The sequence below is a fragment of the Nilaparvata lugens genome, chromosome 6 (genome assembly GCF_014356525.2).
Source record: "Nilaparvata lugens isolate BPH chromosome 6, ASM1435652v1, whole genome shotgun sequence".
NCBI lineage: Eukaryota > Metazoa > Arthropoda > Insecta > Hemiptera > Delphacidae > Nilaparvata > Nilaparvata lugens.
The window spans coordinates 63,578,155-63,599,202 of record NC_052509.1 but is presented as its reverse complement, the minus strand read 5'-3'; the positions used below and the strand labels follow the sequence as shown (position 1 = coordinate 63,599,202).

The 21,048-nt window shown below is 35.8% G+C and overlaps 1 protein-coding gene across 19 annotated transcripts in view; it reads right to left on the bottom strand.

The window, feature by feature from the left end:
* Positions 1-21,048, bottom strand: part of LOC111057314 (potassium channel subfamily T member 2-like) — a 699,972-nt gene that overhangs the window by 110,124 nt on the left and 568,800 nt on the right. The gene's annotated exons all lie outside the window — the stretch shown is intronic.

Below are 21,048 nucleotides of genomic sequence, written 5' to 3'. Positions count from 1 at the left end.
ACAACTCGTTAGTTTGGTTTAAATCCTATCTATTAGGTAGGAAACAATGTGTATCTGTCGGTGACAAAAAGTCAACTTGGAAAAACGTTATGCATGGAGTACCACAAGGTTCAATTTTAGGCCCTCTCCTCTTCACTTTGTATGCTAATGACCTTTCTTCCATTATCAAATTCTCCAGCTTCCATACTTATGCAGACGACCTTCAAATCTATTTAAGCTGTCCCATAACAAAAATTAATGAAACAGTTGGAATAATGAATCAGGATATCAATTCGATAGTGGAATGGACAAAGAAAAATGGCCTTAAGCTTAATCCCATCAAAACACAACCCATTATAATTGGATATTCTCGTCTTATAAACAATATTGACCTTGAATCGATTCACAAAATTAGTGTAGACGGTAATGACATTCCTTACTGTAGCTCAGTTAAAAATTTAGGCATTATTATGAATAATACTCTTGACTGGTCAGAACAAGTGAACAAAACTTGTAAAAAGGTATTCTCAGCCATGCATGCATTGAAGAAAATGCACGATATCCTCCCTAGAAACATTAAATTATTATTGGTTCAATCTCTCATCTTCCCACATTTAATGTATTGTAATTCTGTTCTTAACGATATGCAAGTCACTCTGAATGATAAACTACAGCGTTGCCAAAATTATTGTCTACGTTTCGTCTACTCTCTCCAACGCCATGATCATATCACCCCAGCCCACATTGCTAGTTCAACATTAAAGCTTCCCGATCAGAGGCTTTTTCGAATAGTCAAGCTTGTTAGAGATATCTTGATATACGGTAATCCGAACTATTTTAAAGATGATTTCAAATTTGTCTCTGAAGGTAGGAGGATAGATGCTTCACATACTAGAACCGGAGAAAGTACATTAAGGATACCCAATCATCGAACTACTATTTTCACAAAATCCTTCTTAGTCAGTGCCTGTCGTGCATGGAATGCACTTCCTGTTTCTATCAGGTCCATCGAGAGCCGAGCGAGCTTCATCCTAACTTTAAAAAAACATCTTTTGGAACAAATGACTGAAACTGTCCGGCCCTAGAACGATCACATGACATCCATCCCCCACCCATCCACAAATACAAACCTTTAAACCATGTTATAGAACGAATTGTATATATATATATATATATATTATATAAACTCATGTTATTTTAATTATCCACTGCATAATGCTGTATATTACTGAAAGTTGATAACCCTGATCTACTTTCAGCCTACTTCATTTTATTAATCAATATTTGATCTTATCTACCTATATAATTATTTTACTCTATCAATTTTCTGTTTTTTTTCTCTTTAATATTCATATTGATTAAAACTTTTACAATATTTCCATTAATAAATAAATCCTTAGTTTAAATAACGAAATTAACGTTTTGGTAGAGAGTTAGTGGGGAGGATATTTTTAATATTCTTCCCAAAGAATGGACATTGATATGTCCAAAGCTCCGCCAATTTATGTAGATGCATAACAATATAATTATCTATAGTTATTATATTACAAATTACTTTTTCATATCATATACTTTCAATAATTATTTTCTTAGTCTATATTATGTAAATTCATCTATAATTTTGCTGTATTGTAAGCTATTGTATATAAGTGTATAAGCCAGTATATATTGTAATCTACATAAATAAAGTACTCAATCAATCAATCAATCAATTTCTCCTTTGCCCTCTCCCACTTCTCCATCTTCATCTCTACCCTATCTTCATGATCTTCTCCACCACACCTCTCTCTACTCCTCTCTGTTTCTCCTTTGCCCTCTCCTACTTCTCCATCTTCATCTCTACCTCATCTTCATGAACTTCTCTACCACACCTCTCTCCACTCCTCTCTGTTTCTCCTTTGTCCTCTCCTACTTCTCCATCTTCATCTCTACCCTATCTTCATCATCCTCTCTACCACACCTCTCTCTACTCCTCTCTGTTTCTCCTTTGCCCTCTCCTACTTCTCCATCTTCATCTCCATCTCATCTTCATGATCTTCTCTACCACACCTCTCTCTACTCCTCTCTGTTTCTCCTTTGCCCTCTCCTACTTCTCCATCTTCATCTCTTCTCCACCTTCGTCATCTCCTCTACCACACCTCTCTCTAATCCTCTCCGTTCCTCCTTTGCCCTCTCCCACTTCTCCATCTTCATCTCTACCCCATCTTCATCATCTTCTCTACCACACCTCTCTCTACTCCTCTCTGTTTCTCCTTTGCCCTCTCCTACTTCTCCATCTTCATCTCTACCTCATCTTCATGAACTTCTCTACCACACCTCTCTCCACTCCTCTCTGTTTCTCCTTTGTCCTCTCCTACTTCTCCATCTTCATCTCTACCCTATCTTCATCATCCTCTCTACCACACCTCTCTCTACTCCTCTCTGTTTCTCCTTTGCCCTCTCCTACTTCTCCATCTTCATCTCCATCTCATCTTCATGATCTTCTCTACCACACCTCTCTCTACTCCTCTCTGTTTCTCCTTTGCCCTCTCCTACTTCTCCATCTTCATCTCTTCTCCACTTTCGTCATCTCCTCTACCACACCTCTCTCTAATCCTCTCCGTTCCTCCTTTGCCCTCTCCCACTTCTCCATCTTCATCTCTACCCTATCTTCATCATCTTCTCCACCACACCTCTCTCTACTCCTCTCCGTTTCTCCTTTGCCCTCTCCTACTTCTCCATCTTCATCTCTACCTCATCTTCATGAACTTCTCTACCACACCTCTCTCCACTCCTCTCTGTTTCTCCTTTGTCCTCTCCTACTTCTCCATCTTCATCTCTACCCTATCTTCATCATCCTCTCTACCACACCTCTCTCTACTCCTCTCTGTTTCTCCTTTGCCCTCTCCTACTTCTCCATCTTCATCTCCATCTCATCTTCATGATCTTCTCTACCACACCTCTCTCTACTCCTCTCTGTTTCTCCTTTGCCCTCTCCTACTTCTCCATCTTCATCTCTTCTCCACTTTCGTCATCTCCTCTACCACACCTCTCTCTACTCCTCTCCGTTCCTCCTTTGCCCTCTCCTACTTCTCCATCTTCATCTCTTCTCCACTTTCGTCATCTTCTCTACCACACCTCTCTCTACTCCTCTCTGTTTCTCCTTTGCCCTCTCCCACTTCTTCATCTCCATCTTTCCTCCACCTTCATCTTCTTCTCCTGATTATTCTCTATCTTCATCCCTTCTCCATCTTCGTCATCTTCTCTACTACCCTCAATTCTACTCCTCTTTGCTCCTCCTCTCCCCTCTCCTCCTTTGCTCTCTCCTACTTCTCCATCTCTGTCATCTTCTCCACACCTCCTCCATCTCCTCGCTTTGTTTCTTCTCAGCACCTTGCCTTACTCAATTATCCATCTTCTCACTTTCTTCTCCTTCCACCTTGCCTCACTCAATTATCCATCTCCTCACTTTCTTCTCCTTTCACCTTGCCTTACTCAATTATTTAGGTTGCAAAACACTCTCAAATATCCTCACTCAACCTGCCTTCAGAACTCAAGCAGAGGGTAATGCAAGCTAATGCGCTCTCAGTATATAGGTAGATAATAGAAACTAGTATATACTCATAGTGAGATAGCTACCAGTATATAGGTACATTGTATGTAGTAGTATATAGTAAAATTGCTCCCAGTATAGAGGTAGATAGTAGCTAGTAGTACATAGTGAGAAAGCTCACAATATATAGGTAAATAGTGAGTAGTAGAGGATAGTAAAATAGCTGACATTATATAGGTAGTAGGAGATAGAAGTCTAGGTGAGTACATAGGTGAGATATACATGTCGTATAAAGTATGTAAGGTGAGAGTATGCACATTTCATGTTCTGGACGACCTGAAATGGAGACGGACTGCAATTATGCAGTCTTGGTTTCTGGTGAATGAATTAAACAGGTGTAAGATGAAAGGCCAGAGGTCAAGGTTTGTCTGCTACAGAGTAAGTGCTCCAGTGTTGGGTTTATTTTGCACCCTGCAAGAAATTTCGTGGACTTAGTTGGTGTTCTGTTTCGGCTCTGTGATGAGTACTTTGTTGTTGGTTATCCATCTTGTTTCCACTATTATTATTACTATTAAATTCTATAAAACTTTGAAGTGAAAAAGCACTCACATTCTTTGATGTGGCGACGTCCGTTTCGTGCTGGTATCGCACATTCTCAAGCCAAACAGGAACTGAAGTGTTTAAGGTTATGAGGGAGAAATTTGGTGGGGGTGGAGGGGAGTTTTGGTGGTTAATGGAGGAGTATTTAAATGAGTTTGTCAAACAGGGTGTGGGAGGAAAAGTTGATTTGGTCATTTAGAATATTGTTTGGCTGTTGTTTGGTGTGTTTGTATATTTCAAACTGTTCTAGTACATTTAATTTACTGTTTTTGTGGGAATAGTGGAGAAAAGAACACACAAGAGTCATTACTAATCCGTCCTCCCATTCCACCTTTGCAGAACACATTATCTCCACTGACCACACACACCCTGACATAGACAACAACCTCGAAATACTCCACTATTCCCACAAAAACAGTGAATTAAATGTACTAGAACAGTTTGAAATATATACAAACACACCAAACAACAGCCAAACAATATTCTAAATGACCAAATCAACTTTTCCTCCCACACTCTGTTTGACAAACTCATTTAAATACTCCTCCATTAACCACCAAAACTCCCCTCCACCCCCACCAAATTTCACCCTCATAACCTTAAACACTTCAGTTGCTGTTTGGCTTGAGAATGTGCGATACCAACACGAAACGGACGTCGCCACATCAAAGAATGTGAGTGCTTTTTCACTTTGAGTTTTATAAAATTTAATAGTGATTACTTTGTGTTAAGTTCTTTACAGTTACTCTGTACTGTATGGAAGGTTTTTTTTTACTTCTGCGTGCATTTTAAGTTGGGAAGTACATCAATTGATTTATGAAATTAGTTTGATCATAGATGGTTAACACATTTTAAAGTTAGAAGTTATTCTGTGAGGAGGTTTGGACATTCGTAGCGGGAGATAATCCCTTCGAAGTTTATTTATTTATTTATATCAATAGAAAAATTACAACATAGAGGCTTACAGATTCATGCCAAAACAAGCCTCCTCATTGACAATTCATCTATGTATCAAATAAATTGATGAACAGTCTTCCTCGAGACTTCCTGAATATTAATATGAATATCGGAAAAGGAAAAAAATTGGATAAATATATATATTTGAATATAATCTTAGTGAACTCCTATTTCAATAGTCTCCCTGGTTTTGAATCAAAAGATCTTGAGTTACTTGCTTACGATTAAAAACAGTTTGCACCCATTTGATTGCTTCAGTAACTTATCATCAATTGTTTTGTTTGTTCTGTTAGTTTAGTTTCGTAGTACTCATTTTCATTTCACCTTTTTTTAGTTAACTTGTTCATAGTATCATAGTAGTACATAGTAGTACCGTAATGTAATTAAATATAATTATTGTCATCGTTGGTAATTGCAAAACCATTAGGTTCTATAAGCATAACTATTAAATAGCTATGCGAACTTTGTTGTTCAATTAGTCGAATGCTTGTTCTATTTATAATCTTGCTTTCTTCTTTAGGTAATTATAATCTCTTTCACCTCATCTCTGGAAAGTTTCCACTTTTATTTTTTTAGGTACGTTAGTTATAATTATACTACCCACGTTAGTTATAATTATCAATTCGTTTGTAATTTTCTTTGTGTCTTTGTTTGATCTTTTTTTAATAACCTACCTGCGCACAGGTTTTAAACCTATGCAGGTATCATTTTTCCTCAAATATTACCCGTGATTATTTATAATAGACATTATATTTATTCTAGCAGCAATGTTACTTTCTTATTAATAAACTATAAATATACAGCTACATTTAGCATCAACTTGCTAATTCAATAAGTAAGTACCCTTATTATTTTCGTTTTCTTTGTTTGTAATGTTTTTTGGAAAAAATAAAGTTCAAAGTTCAAAATAAAAAAAAATTGAAAATGAATTGTTTATACAAACAGAAACTAAATTAATAAGAAAGAATGAAGTGAAAAAATAAGAATGGATTAGTTTGGAACAGACATTATAAATAGAAAATAACACAAGACAAAATAGAAAATAGACTAGAGAATAAAACAAAATAGACTAACTGAAAAAAGATAGCAGGTAACAAGCCTACTTCCAAAAAAGGAAAGAAATTTGAAATTGAAGTTATGTTGTTTTTGTATGAGATACTAAACTGTTCTGTTTTTGCATACAAAAGTGGTTTTAAAGACCATTGAATAATGATTGGTCACATTGTAGAGTGCTTACCCTGCAAGGTGGTTTGAAATATTGTAACGAATAATTCACTTTGGAGCTCTTGAGTTTGTGAGAAATACAGAGTGATTCAGAGAAACGGGAAACTTTGAAAGTAAATAATTTCAAGAAAAAGAAATCCTTAAATAAAGTTTTTCATTTCATTCGATAGTTAAAATAATCTCATTTCAGAAAAAATAATAACCGTACCATCAATTATTTGAAGATGACATCTTGCAGGTGTGATCCTTTTCTACGCAAACATTCCTGTAGTCTCTTGATCACATTGTTCATGGTTTGACGTAACATTACAACTGGAATTTGAAATCGTTTCTCGAATCTTGGCTTCCAATTCTTCCCTTGTTGCAGAATTAAAAGCCAAGATTCGAGAAGCGATTATAAAATTCCAGTTGTAATGTTACGTCAAACCATGCATGGACAATGTGATGAAGAGACTACAGGAATGTTTGCCTAGAAAAGGAATACACCTTCAAGATGTCATCTTCAAAAAATAAATGCTGGTACTAGATTTATTCTAAAATGGCATTATTTTTACTATCGAATGATATGAGAAACTTCATTTGAAGATTTCTTTTTCTTGAAATTATTTAACTTTCAAAATTCCCCTTTTCTCTGAAGCACTCTGTATTTCTCTCAAACTCAAGAGCTCCAAAGTGATTATTCGTTACAATATCTCAAACCTCCTTGCAGAGTAAGATCTCTACAATGTGACCAATCATTATTCAATGGTCTTCAAAACCACTTTTGTATGCAAAAACAGAACAGTTTAGTATCTCATACAAAAACAACATAACTTCAATTTTTAATTCCTTTTTTTTTAAGTAAGCTTGTTACCTGCTCTCTTTTTTCAGTTAGTCTATTTTGTTATATTCTCTAGTCTATTTTCTATTTTGTCTTGTGTTATTTTCTATTTATAATGTCTGTTCCAAACCATTCCATTGTTATTTTTTCACTTCTTTCTTTCTTATTAATTTAGTTTCTGTTTGTATAAACAATTCATTTTCAATGAGGCTTGTTTTGGCATAAATCTGTAAGCCTCTGTTGTAATTTTTCTATTGATATAAATAAATAAACTTCGAAGGGATTATCTCCCGCTACGAATGTCCAAACCTCTTGACAGAATAACTTCTAACTTTAAAATGTGTTTACCATCTATGATCAAACTAATTTTATAAATTAATTGATGTACTTCCAAACTTAAAATGCACGCAGAGTAAAAACCACCTGGGATCCACCTGCTAGATGTCATTTCCAAATAATAAATGCTACGGTTTGTATTTTAAAATGGCATTATTTTTACTATTGAATGATATGAAAACTTCATTTAAAGATTTGTTTTTCTTGAGATTATTTAACTTTCAAAATTTCCCGTTTCTCTGAAACACCCTGTACTAAACTCATTTGTTTCTGTACTCAAACATACTGTAGAATGACCATTGAATAAATATTTCAAATATATATTTCAAATATTTCACCATTAGTAGTACAGTATTTGAAGTATCATTACCTTATAGCTCGTGAAGCAGCTTTCTGGAGGGCTTCCATGGAATTGAATAATTACTTTCGTAGTTGGAGGCAGGATAAAATTTATTATTGCTCGAAAATTCGAGTTCTAGAATAATGGTACGTGTTAAGAATTAAGAACTGTAAAAGCTTTTGTTGAGATCTGATAAGAACTCAGAAGCCAATCTTTTAAAAGCTAGAGAATCTTCCTCTTCCCAATATTCGCATTTCAGAGTCTTGGAAAAGGATAAGCTTCTTATTCTCAATGAGAGAAAAGCTGGAAGCCTTAAAAACTAATTTCGAGCATCATTTTCTTTTCCTTCTGATTCATTGAATCCATTGTTGCACAAAACATTATCAAGCCAAAATTAAACCAAACATTATAAATTACTCATTTAAATATGAAATAGATCTAGTGGAATTTCCAATATACTACGGATCGATATTAATTTATTATCATAAAATCCTTAAGTATTAAACGAGCAATTTCTGTTTAAATGTGTATATGTTTAGATGTTCTTATGTTTATATATATCTGTATGTGACCGGATCTCGAAAACGGCTGTTACGATTCTCACGAAATTTGGAACATAGTAGGTTCATGATATAAAAATTCGATTGCACTAGGTCTCATCACTAGGAAAACTCGCTGAACGACATCAAAAGGATTATTCATCCTTGACTGAAACAGCTGAGACTTTTGTCGTCTGTGGATAAAAAAAGTGAGCGAGTGATCCTGTGGAAAATCAAAATATCGCATCCCCGAAATTGATAAGCTGACGCATAGCCAGCTGTAAAATATAAACACGATCATTCTAGAGAATGGTGTTCTTTTCATCAATAAATGAAAATAACGAGCGAAGCTCGGTGCCCCGATATAATTTGTAATATTGGATGAAAATCCATCTATTGTACATTCTAAAAAATCTTAGCTTTGTCATCAAACCTAGTTGTTCGAACTCACTGCCGGCGCACAAGTTTTTCTTTGCCGGTAGTGCCATTCTGTGAGTTGGAATATTTATTTTATCAATCTGTATTGTTTCATGGCAAAATGAATGAGAATGTGAATTTGAAAATTTGAAAATTTCTTTTTCTACAGTTACGTTGAAAAGTGGCCATTGCTGCACTGATTTCAGAACGCAAAGAATCACTTTTCCGCTCTAGTGCGGGAAAAATTTTTCTGCACTCCAGATTTGCAACATGGCAACGCAATAGTATATTTCGCACCTAGAGCAGAAAATGAGATTTTTCCAGCTCGAAATCGGTTTTCAAGTCCGAGGCCGTAGGCCGAGGACTAGAAAAGATTGAGAGCTGGAAAAACATTTTTGCCCGTGGTGCGAACGATATTTTTCGCCACACTACAGGTATTGCTGACAAAATAAATAAAGAATACAAAATAAAGAATACTCGTTAAGCTATCGTACCTATCTCTTGATTTTAGTGGTAGAAGATTTGCAGTCAGGATTTCAGATTCTTTTAAAATTTCACTTGGAATACCACAGTCATCTTCAAGCATTTTTGAAAATTCGGAATGCACTAATCAACAATAAATAATGAATAAAACTGGTTGCGAAGCGAATTAGTTTGATTCGAAACTGGAACTAAAATCATGGCGACTTCAGCTTATTATGAAAGTGGACACTCGCCCGATCTAGCGGATGACTTATTAATAATAATTAGCGCGTTGTTTCCAGCCATAAGCGGCTGGAAAGAGACAACTTTCTGGCCTAGACCGGAAAAGAAACCCTTTTCTGACGTCGTCTGCAAACAAGGTCTTTCAGATCTACGTAGGGACTGGAAAACAGCTGCTTTCTGTGCAGTGTGGCGAAAAATACTTAGTAGGTTATATGGAGCAACAGTGCAGCAAAATCAAAATGAAGTTGGTAACAGTGACTGCTGTGGCTGCTATAGTGAGCAGAGGTGCAACCAAGCACAACGCGCTAATTATTATTCATCATATATTATAACCAAGGACAACATTTATTCAATTTGACAATAAATTAAGGTTTTTATCAATAATAAAATTACACAGAAAAACATTTGATGCATTTCAGGCAATTTTACCCATAATTACCCACTTTTCATATTCAATGGTAACTGTAGGAAATACTTAATGTGAAATACGTGCGCAAAGTTCCTCTGCTGTACTCAACAAACCATTCCGCCCTCGCCTACGGCTCGGGCGTAAACGTTTCTTTCGGTGCAGCAAACTGTCACTTTGCGCACTAGTTGCACAAATAACTATTATCATCCTCATAATCAAATCCTCAATCATTCGCGAACAATCATTGAGCATGAGTGGGCATCAACCTCAGTAAAAGAATTAACGAACAGATATTCCACAAATATAGAGTGATATTTCGAGAGAAAAATCTCCCAATTATTCTCAAAAGCGGATGAAGAAAAATTGTGTTTACATGTGCAGAAATTGGACTAGGAAGAAGCCGGCAGTTCTCTCTTTTGTTGGCATAAAATCTGCCGAATCAAGCGTTCCTATTTGCAGCCGTTTCCATGTATCACTCCGGCGAAACGCGCACAATGGCGAAAAAGCTGAAAAATTATTCGCGCTCCGATGACTCGTTTCAAATCCGTGCAAATGCAGCCAAAGCTTCATCGTAAATTCGCTGCCGAAACGGTTATTATACTGAGATAGGGTTGGGACATAGTTGAGAGGTGAAGGTAGAGTGCAGAAGAGAAGGTAAAAAGTTTTGTAATCTGATGCACTTCACTTCATATCTCCACTAGCCGTCAGGCTCGCTTCGCTCGCCATATCCGTCTAGCCAGGGGGCTCCGCCCCCTGGACCCCCGACTGGATCATCCAAGAATGAGATCAGCATTTGAGCATTTTTATCATATGTTAGGACAATCCAGTCGGGGGTCCAGACTAAACGTCTGGCTAAACGGATATGGCGAGCGAAGCGAGCCTGACGGCTAGTAATATAATATTCCCAGGATTGAAGTAGCAGTGCCCGATCAATTTTTCCGCGATAAATGCATTTAAATCTTCAACGTGGTGCCAACTTAACAAAGTCAACTCAACTTAATGCCAACCTGACAAAATTATTAATTTAGTTGCCAGTTAACAACTGTTTCGAAGAGGTACTCTATCTAGATTATAGTTCTATAGTAACATATGATATGCAAATTTCAATTATAATCTAGAGATTGGGAGAAGAAGAATATACATGCTAAAAGACGAACTTTAAACCCTTAAAAACAACCCTTAGAGTTAAAATATTGCCAAAAGATTTCTTAGTGCGCCTCTAAAGGGCCAACTGAACATACCTACCAAATTTGAACGTTTTTGGTCCGGTAGATTTTTAGTTATGCGAGTGAGTGAGTGAGTGAGTGAGTCAGTCAGTCAGTCAGTCAGTCAGTGAGTGAGTGCCATTTCGCATTTATATATATAGATAGATATAGATGTATGTGTGTTTGATATTGAATTTGAATTCGAGTTTGTTGTGTGTTGAATTAGAATTAGAATATATGACGTTGGCTGTAACTATGATCAGTTGAATAGCAATAAAATTATATTTATCAATATTATGTATTCAAATTTGTCAGAACATAGTGAACAGATGGATCGGCGAAGGTAGAGTTTATCAGGAAAGTGTTAAAAAGTGATGCAAGTATCTAAATGTGTCAGAACATAAATATAGTAGAGTGACAAAGGTAGTAGTAACAGAGATGGTAGATGGGAGTGTTGTTAAAAATGCATGTACTTAAATGTGTTGGGACATAGTGGATCGACGATGGTAGAGCGCAGCATAGAAGGTAGCGGAGAGTTTAGAAAAGTTATACATGTATAGTAGACCGGAGAAGGTGGAGTCTCAGAATTAACAATCTAGAAGTAATATTTTAAATAATCTAGAAGTTTTGAATGAACAATCCCAGTATAGACGTTTCCTCTGGTATATTGTAGTAGTAGATTGGATTAGATTAGATTTCTTTTTTTTTTAAAGAAAGAAATATTTATTGCCAAAATCATTAAACAAACTTCACAAATGTGAAAAATATAAAAATTTTCATATACAAAACATTGCAAAAACTTAAAATTAAAATATTTTCCATTTAAAAATCGATTATAATATTATCATTGGCGTTACCAGCAAAACTAAGTAGTTTGAGCGATGGCAACGAGTAATCAGTCGGCTATAATTAGTGGCTTGAGATTCAGTCGAAAATAGAAAAAATATAATAAAGAAAAAAGAAACGTATGGAATGTATGAAAAACTAGAAAAAAAATAAAATTTCAATCCGAAAAGAAGTACTAAGAGTGAAATACTAAGAGAGCAGAAAAACTAGAATGAATTCATAATAATTTAAAAACTCAAAAGAAAAAGAGATGATTCATGTAATTATTAATCTACAATTCACTGTACATATGTTATCCATTTAGTAACATAATGTAATTCATTTGTAGCATATATGCAATTCCTTTTGTAAGCAAAGAGAGAATTAGAAAAACAATACAATACAGTACACATGACACAAAAAATAAAACTTAGACTCAGAGAGAGAAAATTAATCTGGGAGTATAGCCCTACTAATAATAAATTCAGAGGAACTGAGGAAGACAGTATATGTACATCAAATTAAAATATTTTAGGTATGATATCTTCTGTCTTTATCCAGCTTTCAATTTTTAATTCAAGTGCTTTTGTAGGTTTTCTTGCAATGAAATGTTCTGGCATAAAATTAATAAGCTTTTTTGTTGTATAGTTGAATTGTCTTCTGCATATAGTTAGATCTGTTCGAGGAACAAAGCATCTATTTACTGATCTAAAACTATAATTAGTTGAATGAGGTGTAAAAAGATGTATATGGTTGCTGATATATTTAACAAGATTTCTGATATACAGTTGCCTAACTGACAGAACTCAGAGCTCCATAAAAAGTTGCTGGCTAGGGTACCTTCTATGCACTCCTAGTGCTGCCTTGAGGATACTCTTTTGAATAATATTTATGTATGTTACAATATTCACTGGCTTATACACTAATTCACATTAAATGACGATAATGCTAGTTATTCAACGAATTTCACAAAGAATAAATAATTAATCAATAAGAATAAATATAGAATGCAATTAGAATAACGATACTATAATAATGTGATGTAACTTCATAAATCGGCGGTGTTTCAACAAATAATTGTCGATTCTTTTAGAAGCATATAAAATATCCTTCTCATTAACACAAAACCGGGTTGTGATGAATTAGAGCTGTTGGGAATTATAACTCGAAGTAATGTTCAAATAAGAAACTCTACTTAATAAGTTAAAAACTAGTTGATCTGAATCTCAGAATTATGGGATGAAATATAGGGATTGGAATATTTGGGATGTATCCAAAATGGCGGCTGATTGAAGTTTTAGTTGAAGAAATAATCGATAAAGTTCAATCAGCCGCCAATTTGGATACAAGTATCATAGAACATTTTTATTAATGTCATCTTTCTTGTTTTAGGAAGGCCTTTAAATGATGTACCACACAATGGGTGTTTACATTTAAAATATTCCAGTTACCACCCCTAAGTCACCCCCTCAGAAGGGATTGAAATTCAGTTAGGTATTCAGTTAGAAATTCAAAAGTTATAGTATTCGACCAATAACTTATCCTGGAAGTTACAGTATTATATCTACAGCAATCTCCAATTTATTGAATGGTTCCCATACATTATGATTCACTCTGTTGTTATCAAGTGCATATTTATTTAATCAGCTTGATTGAACTCATGATATCCGCACACTATGTAGTCTAGGAACTGTCTATTTTGTCAGAAAAATAAAACTTTTGTAGATTATTCAAATAAAAATCTGGTGTTGCGCACTCACACAACTTTCCTTGCCGTTATGAAAATTGATCACTGACGCTAGTGTTCCCGCGCATCTCAAGTCTACTATTCAAATATTTTAGCCAGCTGGTGACAGGGCAATAACGCTGGAGACACACATGAGGTCTGCTATCTCTTCATAGTGAATGATTTAATAGAATCAACAATAATTCGCAATTGAATAATCACATTTTCACGATTTTAAAGCTTATTTTCAATTTTAGGTGAAAATGTTACTGAACATTAATTGTAGAGATTTTCATGCTCAATCTACTCCACGATTTTTTTCGTTTCAATTGTATCTGAAGCCTGATAATTGGGAATCTATCTGCATTGATGGGGCGGAGCTCCTGAAATTTTTACAGATATGGGACTTGTGGCAGTTGATAGAGCTTATCGATGACTATATAAGGTATGAATTTGATCAAAATCGTTGGAGCCGTTTCCGAGAAAAACACGAAAAACCCTGTTTTTGACAACATTTTCGCCATTTTAGCCGCCATCTTGAATTGCATTTGATTGAAATTGTTCGTGTCGGATCCTTATAGTGAAAGGACCTAAAGTTCCAAATTTCAAGTCATTCCGTTAATTGGGAGATGAGATATTGTATACACAGACGCACATACACTCATACACACACACACACACACACACACCACACACACACACCACACACACACACACACACACACACACACACACACACACACACACACACCACACACACACACACACACACACATACACACACACACACTCACACACACACACACACACACACACACACACACACACACACACACACACACACACACACACACACACACACACACACACACACAACACACCACACACACACACACACACACACACACACACACACACACAACACACACACACACACACACACACACACACACACACACAGACACACACACACACACACACACACACACACACACACACACACACACACACACACACACACACATACACACGCACACACACACACACACACATACAGATCAATACCCAAAAACCAGTTTTTTGGACTCAGGGGACCTTGAAACGTATAGAAATTTTGAAATTTGGGTACCTTAATTTTATCGGAAAGCAATACTTCCCTTACCTACCTATGGTAATAGGGCAAGGAAAGTAAAAATGATGCAATCATGATGCAGTTATTAAAATGTATTCTTATTTTCTAATCAGCTTGATTGAACTCATGATATCCGCACACTATGTAGTCTACAACTGTCTATTTTGTTAGAAAGATGAAACTTTTGTAGATTATTTAAATGAGAATGATGCATTCATGATGTAGTATTATCAAATGTATTTTTATTTAATTAACTCGATTGAACCCATGATATCCGCACACTATGTAGTCAATGACCGTACATTTTGTCAGAAAGATAAAAACCACATAATATAACGACAGAAAAATGTTCACCATCCCCAGGCTCCCAACGAATTCACCTCACACGCACACTTTCGCTATCAACTAATTACTTGATAAGTAATTACATGATAATTGGAGTAATTGCAACAGCTGGCTACAAGGTTAACTCAGCGTGAATCCTATGCTTTTAAAGTCAGAGGTTAACAGAAACGTAGATAGGAGCGGTCCCTGTGGAAGGAGGGGGTAAAAGCCATAAATTATGCAACAACCCCACCTTATCGTACGGACCGTACTGGGAGCTACGGTTAGATTCACTACAAACTGTCAGTATTTCTCATGGGTAGTATCAATGTTTCACATTTAAACAATACTGACAGTTGAATGTTGATCTCACTTTATTCCTTTTCACTTTATTCTGTCAGCATTCCTTATGGATAACACCAACCTTTTCCATTTAACTAATGCTGCCAGTTTGAAGTGAACCTCACTTGACCACTTTTCACTGTATCCTGTCAGTATCCCTTATGGATAACACCAACGCTCCCCGTTTAACTAATGCTGACAAGTAGGTTAGCTGAAACTGCACAAAAAATGAGAAGCGTCCGGCTGCAATTTGTAGAAAGGCTGCTCACGGAAAAGAGCCGACTCTCAGGTTCACTTCACCGGTTGGATTATTCATTTCGCTGGTTGGGTTTGGCAGATTGCTTCATTGTATTGTTTGACTTACGTTTTGTTAATCAATTACGATTCGTTTATGGTGTTCTGTGAGTGATTAATCGAAGGATTGTTAGTTGAATGAAAGGGGTATTTGAGTTGAATGAGATATAAAATAATAGATGTAGATGAGTTATCGATTTGAGAGTTGTGATTGATTTCCATAACGATATTGAAATTGAAATGTTCTATTGGCAGAGATATAAAATTAGAACGTCTTAGAAATACATAGTAATAGTAATACAAATTATACAGAATGGGAAAATACTATTACAAAATAAGATGCAATGCTAATTGAGTATTTGCATCTCGAGGTACTACACCTGTTTGAGATGGTGATATAAAAATCGATTACAAAACTAGCGCTGAAATGTAGTTTCTGAGGCCGACAGTCGCATATGGAGTGACACATATTACATCATTATTGACAATGGATAACTTTTTTTTAGTCCTTTGGAGATTCTTGTATTATTATCATGAAAGCCACTTATCCAATAGAATAATAAAGAGACAGAGTTATATCAAGTTGTTGGATGAATATTCAGAGAACAGGACAATTTGACACTTTGACAATGGATAACTTTTATCCTCAATCTATTGAAAATTACTTGTATTATTATGCAAGTCGTATTATTTGAGTCAAAATAAGTTGATAAATGACAGTACAGTCAATCATCAATCATCATATTTTATTCAACAAATGTACAGATACATTGAATAACGTCATACATAATAAAATAACAAAACACACAAAACAGTCAATGACAAATTCATCACAATCAAATATGTAAAAATTCTTCAAATGAATATAAGGACAATCCTATCAGATATTTCTTCAGCTTGGCTCTAAAGATTGTCAACTCCTCTATGGATTTTAAATTTCGGGGCAGCATGTTAAAATATTTCTCTCCCATGAAAGCTGTCTTCATTTTGAAAAATTCTAAATTATGTCTCTGTACTATTCTTCCGGATCTAGTATTATATCTATGTAAAATACTACTTCTCTTTTCTAAATGAGTGAATTTTTCAAAGTACATTATTACATCAAAAACATATTGCCCATAGACTGTCAATATGCCTAGCTGAAAAAAAAAATTGTTTCACCGAGTCCCTCCTTTTTATGTTCATGATAATTCTCAGTGCTCTTTTCTGCTGAACTAATATTTTGTCCAAGTTTTTTTTCGATGTGCAGCCATAGATACACAGGCCGTAAGCTATATTGGAATGAACCAATGCGTAGTAAATTGCTTCCAGAGCATTCAGCCCACACACATTGGTCATACGCCTAAGAGCAAACAGGCCTGGTGATATTTTCTTCAGCACATGATTGACATGCTTGTTCCAAGACAAATGTTCATCATTAACCAAACCTAGGAATTTTGTGCTAGTTGAATGCTCTAAAATTTTATCATCTAATATAATGTTTGGACTAGAAACATTTATTAGAGAGACATTTATTAGATAAACAGTATATTATACAATGTGTGTGATTGCTGTTTGTTTGATAGATTAAGAAGTTGTTGAATTTGTTGAATTGATATATAATATCAAATGACGTCTCGAGATATTAAATTATGGATATTGAAAGTTATATTTGGAAGGGTTGATGTATTGAAGTATATCAAAGGGTTGAGGAAAAGCGATCTCTTCCGCGTATTTTGAAGGATAGACGACATTCTTGACTGGACCATATATTTAGACACAACGAATTCACGTTTCAAGGATATTGGAAGGTATGATGATTGGACAAAGGGCTCGTGGAAGACCCTTGATTACAATATCTGAAGCAAGTTACCAAAGATCTGGGGATCCAGAGCTACATCCAACTGAAAAGTACAGCTATGGACAGAAAACGATGGAAAGCTGCCTACCAATCGAATGATTGAAGCTGAAGAAGGACAAGAAGAAGAAGAAGAAGAGGAAGAAGAAGAAGAAGAACACGATTCTTTCAATCTTTATATAAAACAATTGATCATTTTTTGAAAGAACTGTGTAGGACTGAATTTTTGTTCGAATAATGATTGACAAGATGCTTATCTAGGTTTCTATTATATTGATGGATGTGTATTCCCATATAACTGCTGAGAACTCTCATGAATTATGAATGAAACTTTGACCAATCATGAACTAGCATGCAGTTCAACATACTCCATAAATCCACGCCCACAACGAGCTCCCATTGGCTGACGCCTATTCGTCATCGTACTGTAAACTCCATTTTGTGAAGAATTCTCCCACCATTAAACCGACCAATTGTGATTTAGTATTGGTTTTGGCGGTCTGTTTTGAGAATGACTTTCTTCCACATTGTAGAAGCTGTGTAATCTATAAAATATTCTTTCATTTATGGCTTAATGGTGGACATTCGATTTAAAAATATGATGAAAAATAAGACATGTGTGTAATTATTCAAAGTTCAAAAAAATCCCAAGCAACATTCACTTTCAATTTGCTTGAACTCTTACACATTAAATTCATTATTTATGAAGATCCATGCAAAGCTATGAATATTATCAAAGTTCGTCATCAACCCTTTAATAATAATTTGAATAATTATAATTGAAAAATGAATGGGAAATCATCTTATGACTCAACCACCATTTCTCAGAATATTTCCAATATTATATAGTCTATGTCTCGACAATGCATTCCTATGATATTATTCTCCTGCACAACAATATTGATCGTTTTGTTCAACATATTATTCTCAGATAGATCATCATAACTTTCAAATTCCATTAATCAAGCACATTCGTATCGATATTTTAACGATTGTAACCTTTCTCTGAACCGATTTGCGATTCCATTCAAAAGAGTACATTCCTTATCAATTGACCTTTAGCTGGATAGATTTGGAGAAGTAAATGGAGTGAACCTTATCAATTGAGGTTTATTATAACATGACCCCCACTACATCATAAAATTTACAAATAATATCGATTGTTTTCAGATAGAAATTACTGAGATATTGCAATCACTCAAATGCTAATGAATTACAGCATTCAATTTGGATTTTCGTTGAATAATAATTATGAATCGATTGTTTTGTTTAACATACTCCCAGATAGATCATTATTGGTCTATTTCAAAATTCCATTTCACAAGAACATCCCTATCGATATTCCAATGATTCTAACCTTTTTCTTCACCGATTTGCGATCCCATTCAAAGGAGTACATTCGTTATCAATTGAGCTTTGGGTGGATTGATTTGGAGAAGTGTTTGCCGGTTGGGGTGTGAGTTGTTCTTTTGCCCCCTCGTGTGATCGTAGCAGCTAGTAGCTGGTTTTGCAATGAAAAGCTTTCTGTCGCCGTTATCCAGACCAGCAAAGCGATAATCCATGTTAGCAGTCAACCCAACACCAAACAGCCGGCAGTCACTCTAAAAACGACTGCCTTTGCTACTGCATCAAAGCAAACTACTACTACTCCTTTTCCTCCCCCACCTACTCCTCTTCCTCCTCCTCCACCACCCCTCCTCATCACCGGATCATCCTCTTTCTTTTCCTCACTCTACAACTTCTCCTTCTCATTCATCTCCACCGTCTCCCCATCATTCTCTTCTTACTCCTCCTTCCTCTTCTCTTCCTGCTCTCACTCCTCCTCTTCCTCCTACTCAACCCCCCCACCACCCCTTCTCCTACTCCTACTGCTCCCAATCAATCCTTCTTCACATCTTCCTGATCCTACTTCTCATCCTCTAATAACCTCTTCACCTGGCATTCTCTTTATTGTCATCTTCGCACCACCCCACCAATAGTAGGTTACATTATTATTATTATTATTATTATTATTATTCTCTTTTTCACGCAGTTGCGGATAGCTTATGCGAAGAGGGGCAAAATTTATGCAACCTCTTGGCATTATTTTCTATTATTGATGGAGTATTTTACCAAATATGTTGGAGCGTTTGGCGTACTATGCGAGCAGTATCAAGCAGAACAGACTTCTGCATTTTCCCTACCAGAGTTTCTGAGACATCAATAGCCTTACAGCTCTCCACTGTTGAATTTAAGAACCAGACCATTCACAGATATTACGATTGGGATTATTCTAACATTATTGAGCCCATACATATCTTTGAGCTCAAATGCTAGCTCTTGATACTTCCTCAATTTCTCACCTCTTGTTCTTTGACAATTTTCATCTGCTGGTATGGCTACATCAATTATCAAGGCTTCTTTTTCATTCATGTTCAACATTAGGATGTCAGGCTTGTTATGAATGACTTGCCTGTCAGTGATCATTTGAACATCCCAATAGATCTTAATCTGGTTTCTCTCAATAAATGCAGGAGGAGAGTAAGAATAGTATGGGGGCATTTCTTCAAAGAAGTCAAATTCCTGCTGCAATTTCAGGTGCACTATTTTTGCAACATTATTATGTCGCCTCAAATACTCTTTTGGTGCCAATATTGAGCAGCCTGCACTATGTGCTGAATACTTTCTACTGCAGCGTTACAAAGCCTGCATTTATCACTTATGCTCAGATCTCTGATGATATGTCTTCTATAGGCATTGGTAGCGACAACCTGATCCTGCATAGCAATTATAAAGCCTTCTGTTTCTGGGAAAAGACTTCCATCTGTCAGCCACCTGCTTGAAAGGTCATGATTATTATGATCAGAGTTCAGATGCTTACAGTAGCGCCCATGCAGTTCCCTCTGTTGCCATTCTGCCTTGTAATCATGCACTGTCAAGGGCTCTCGACCATTAGGATTCCTCAGGTTAAGTGCAGTATAATTTTCATCCAGTCGGCACACTTCCCTGAAAAGATTTGTGTTAGCAGAAATGAAATACTCTCTTAGTCTTTTATTATTATTATTATTATTATTATATTATTATTATTATTATTATTATTATTATATTATTATTATTATTATTAGCGTATGGCTTTGAATGGTGGGGAGACCCAAGGGTAGATCCATCTCGCCGTATATAGTCCAAAGTTCCCTAATGGGAAACTGGACACTAAGTTTATAGTGTGCACAATACTTTAAATTTACACTAAAGTGCGAGATAAATTACTTTTAACACGGCTCTTTCTCGAAGACAGAGAGACGGAAGTCGTTCACCATTCCATCACAATATAGTACAGGCTCTTAACCAGCTTAGCCATTGGTTCAGCTGTAATCTTCTAAAATTAAATTTTAAGAAAACCCATCATCTCAAATTTTCTACTGGGGGCTCTGGAAGTCTCGCACATACTCTTTACTCAACAACAGGAGAGGAATGCTGCTGAGATGATTAGATTTCTTGGTGTTGACCTGCAGGGGAATTTTAAGTG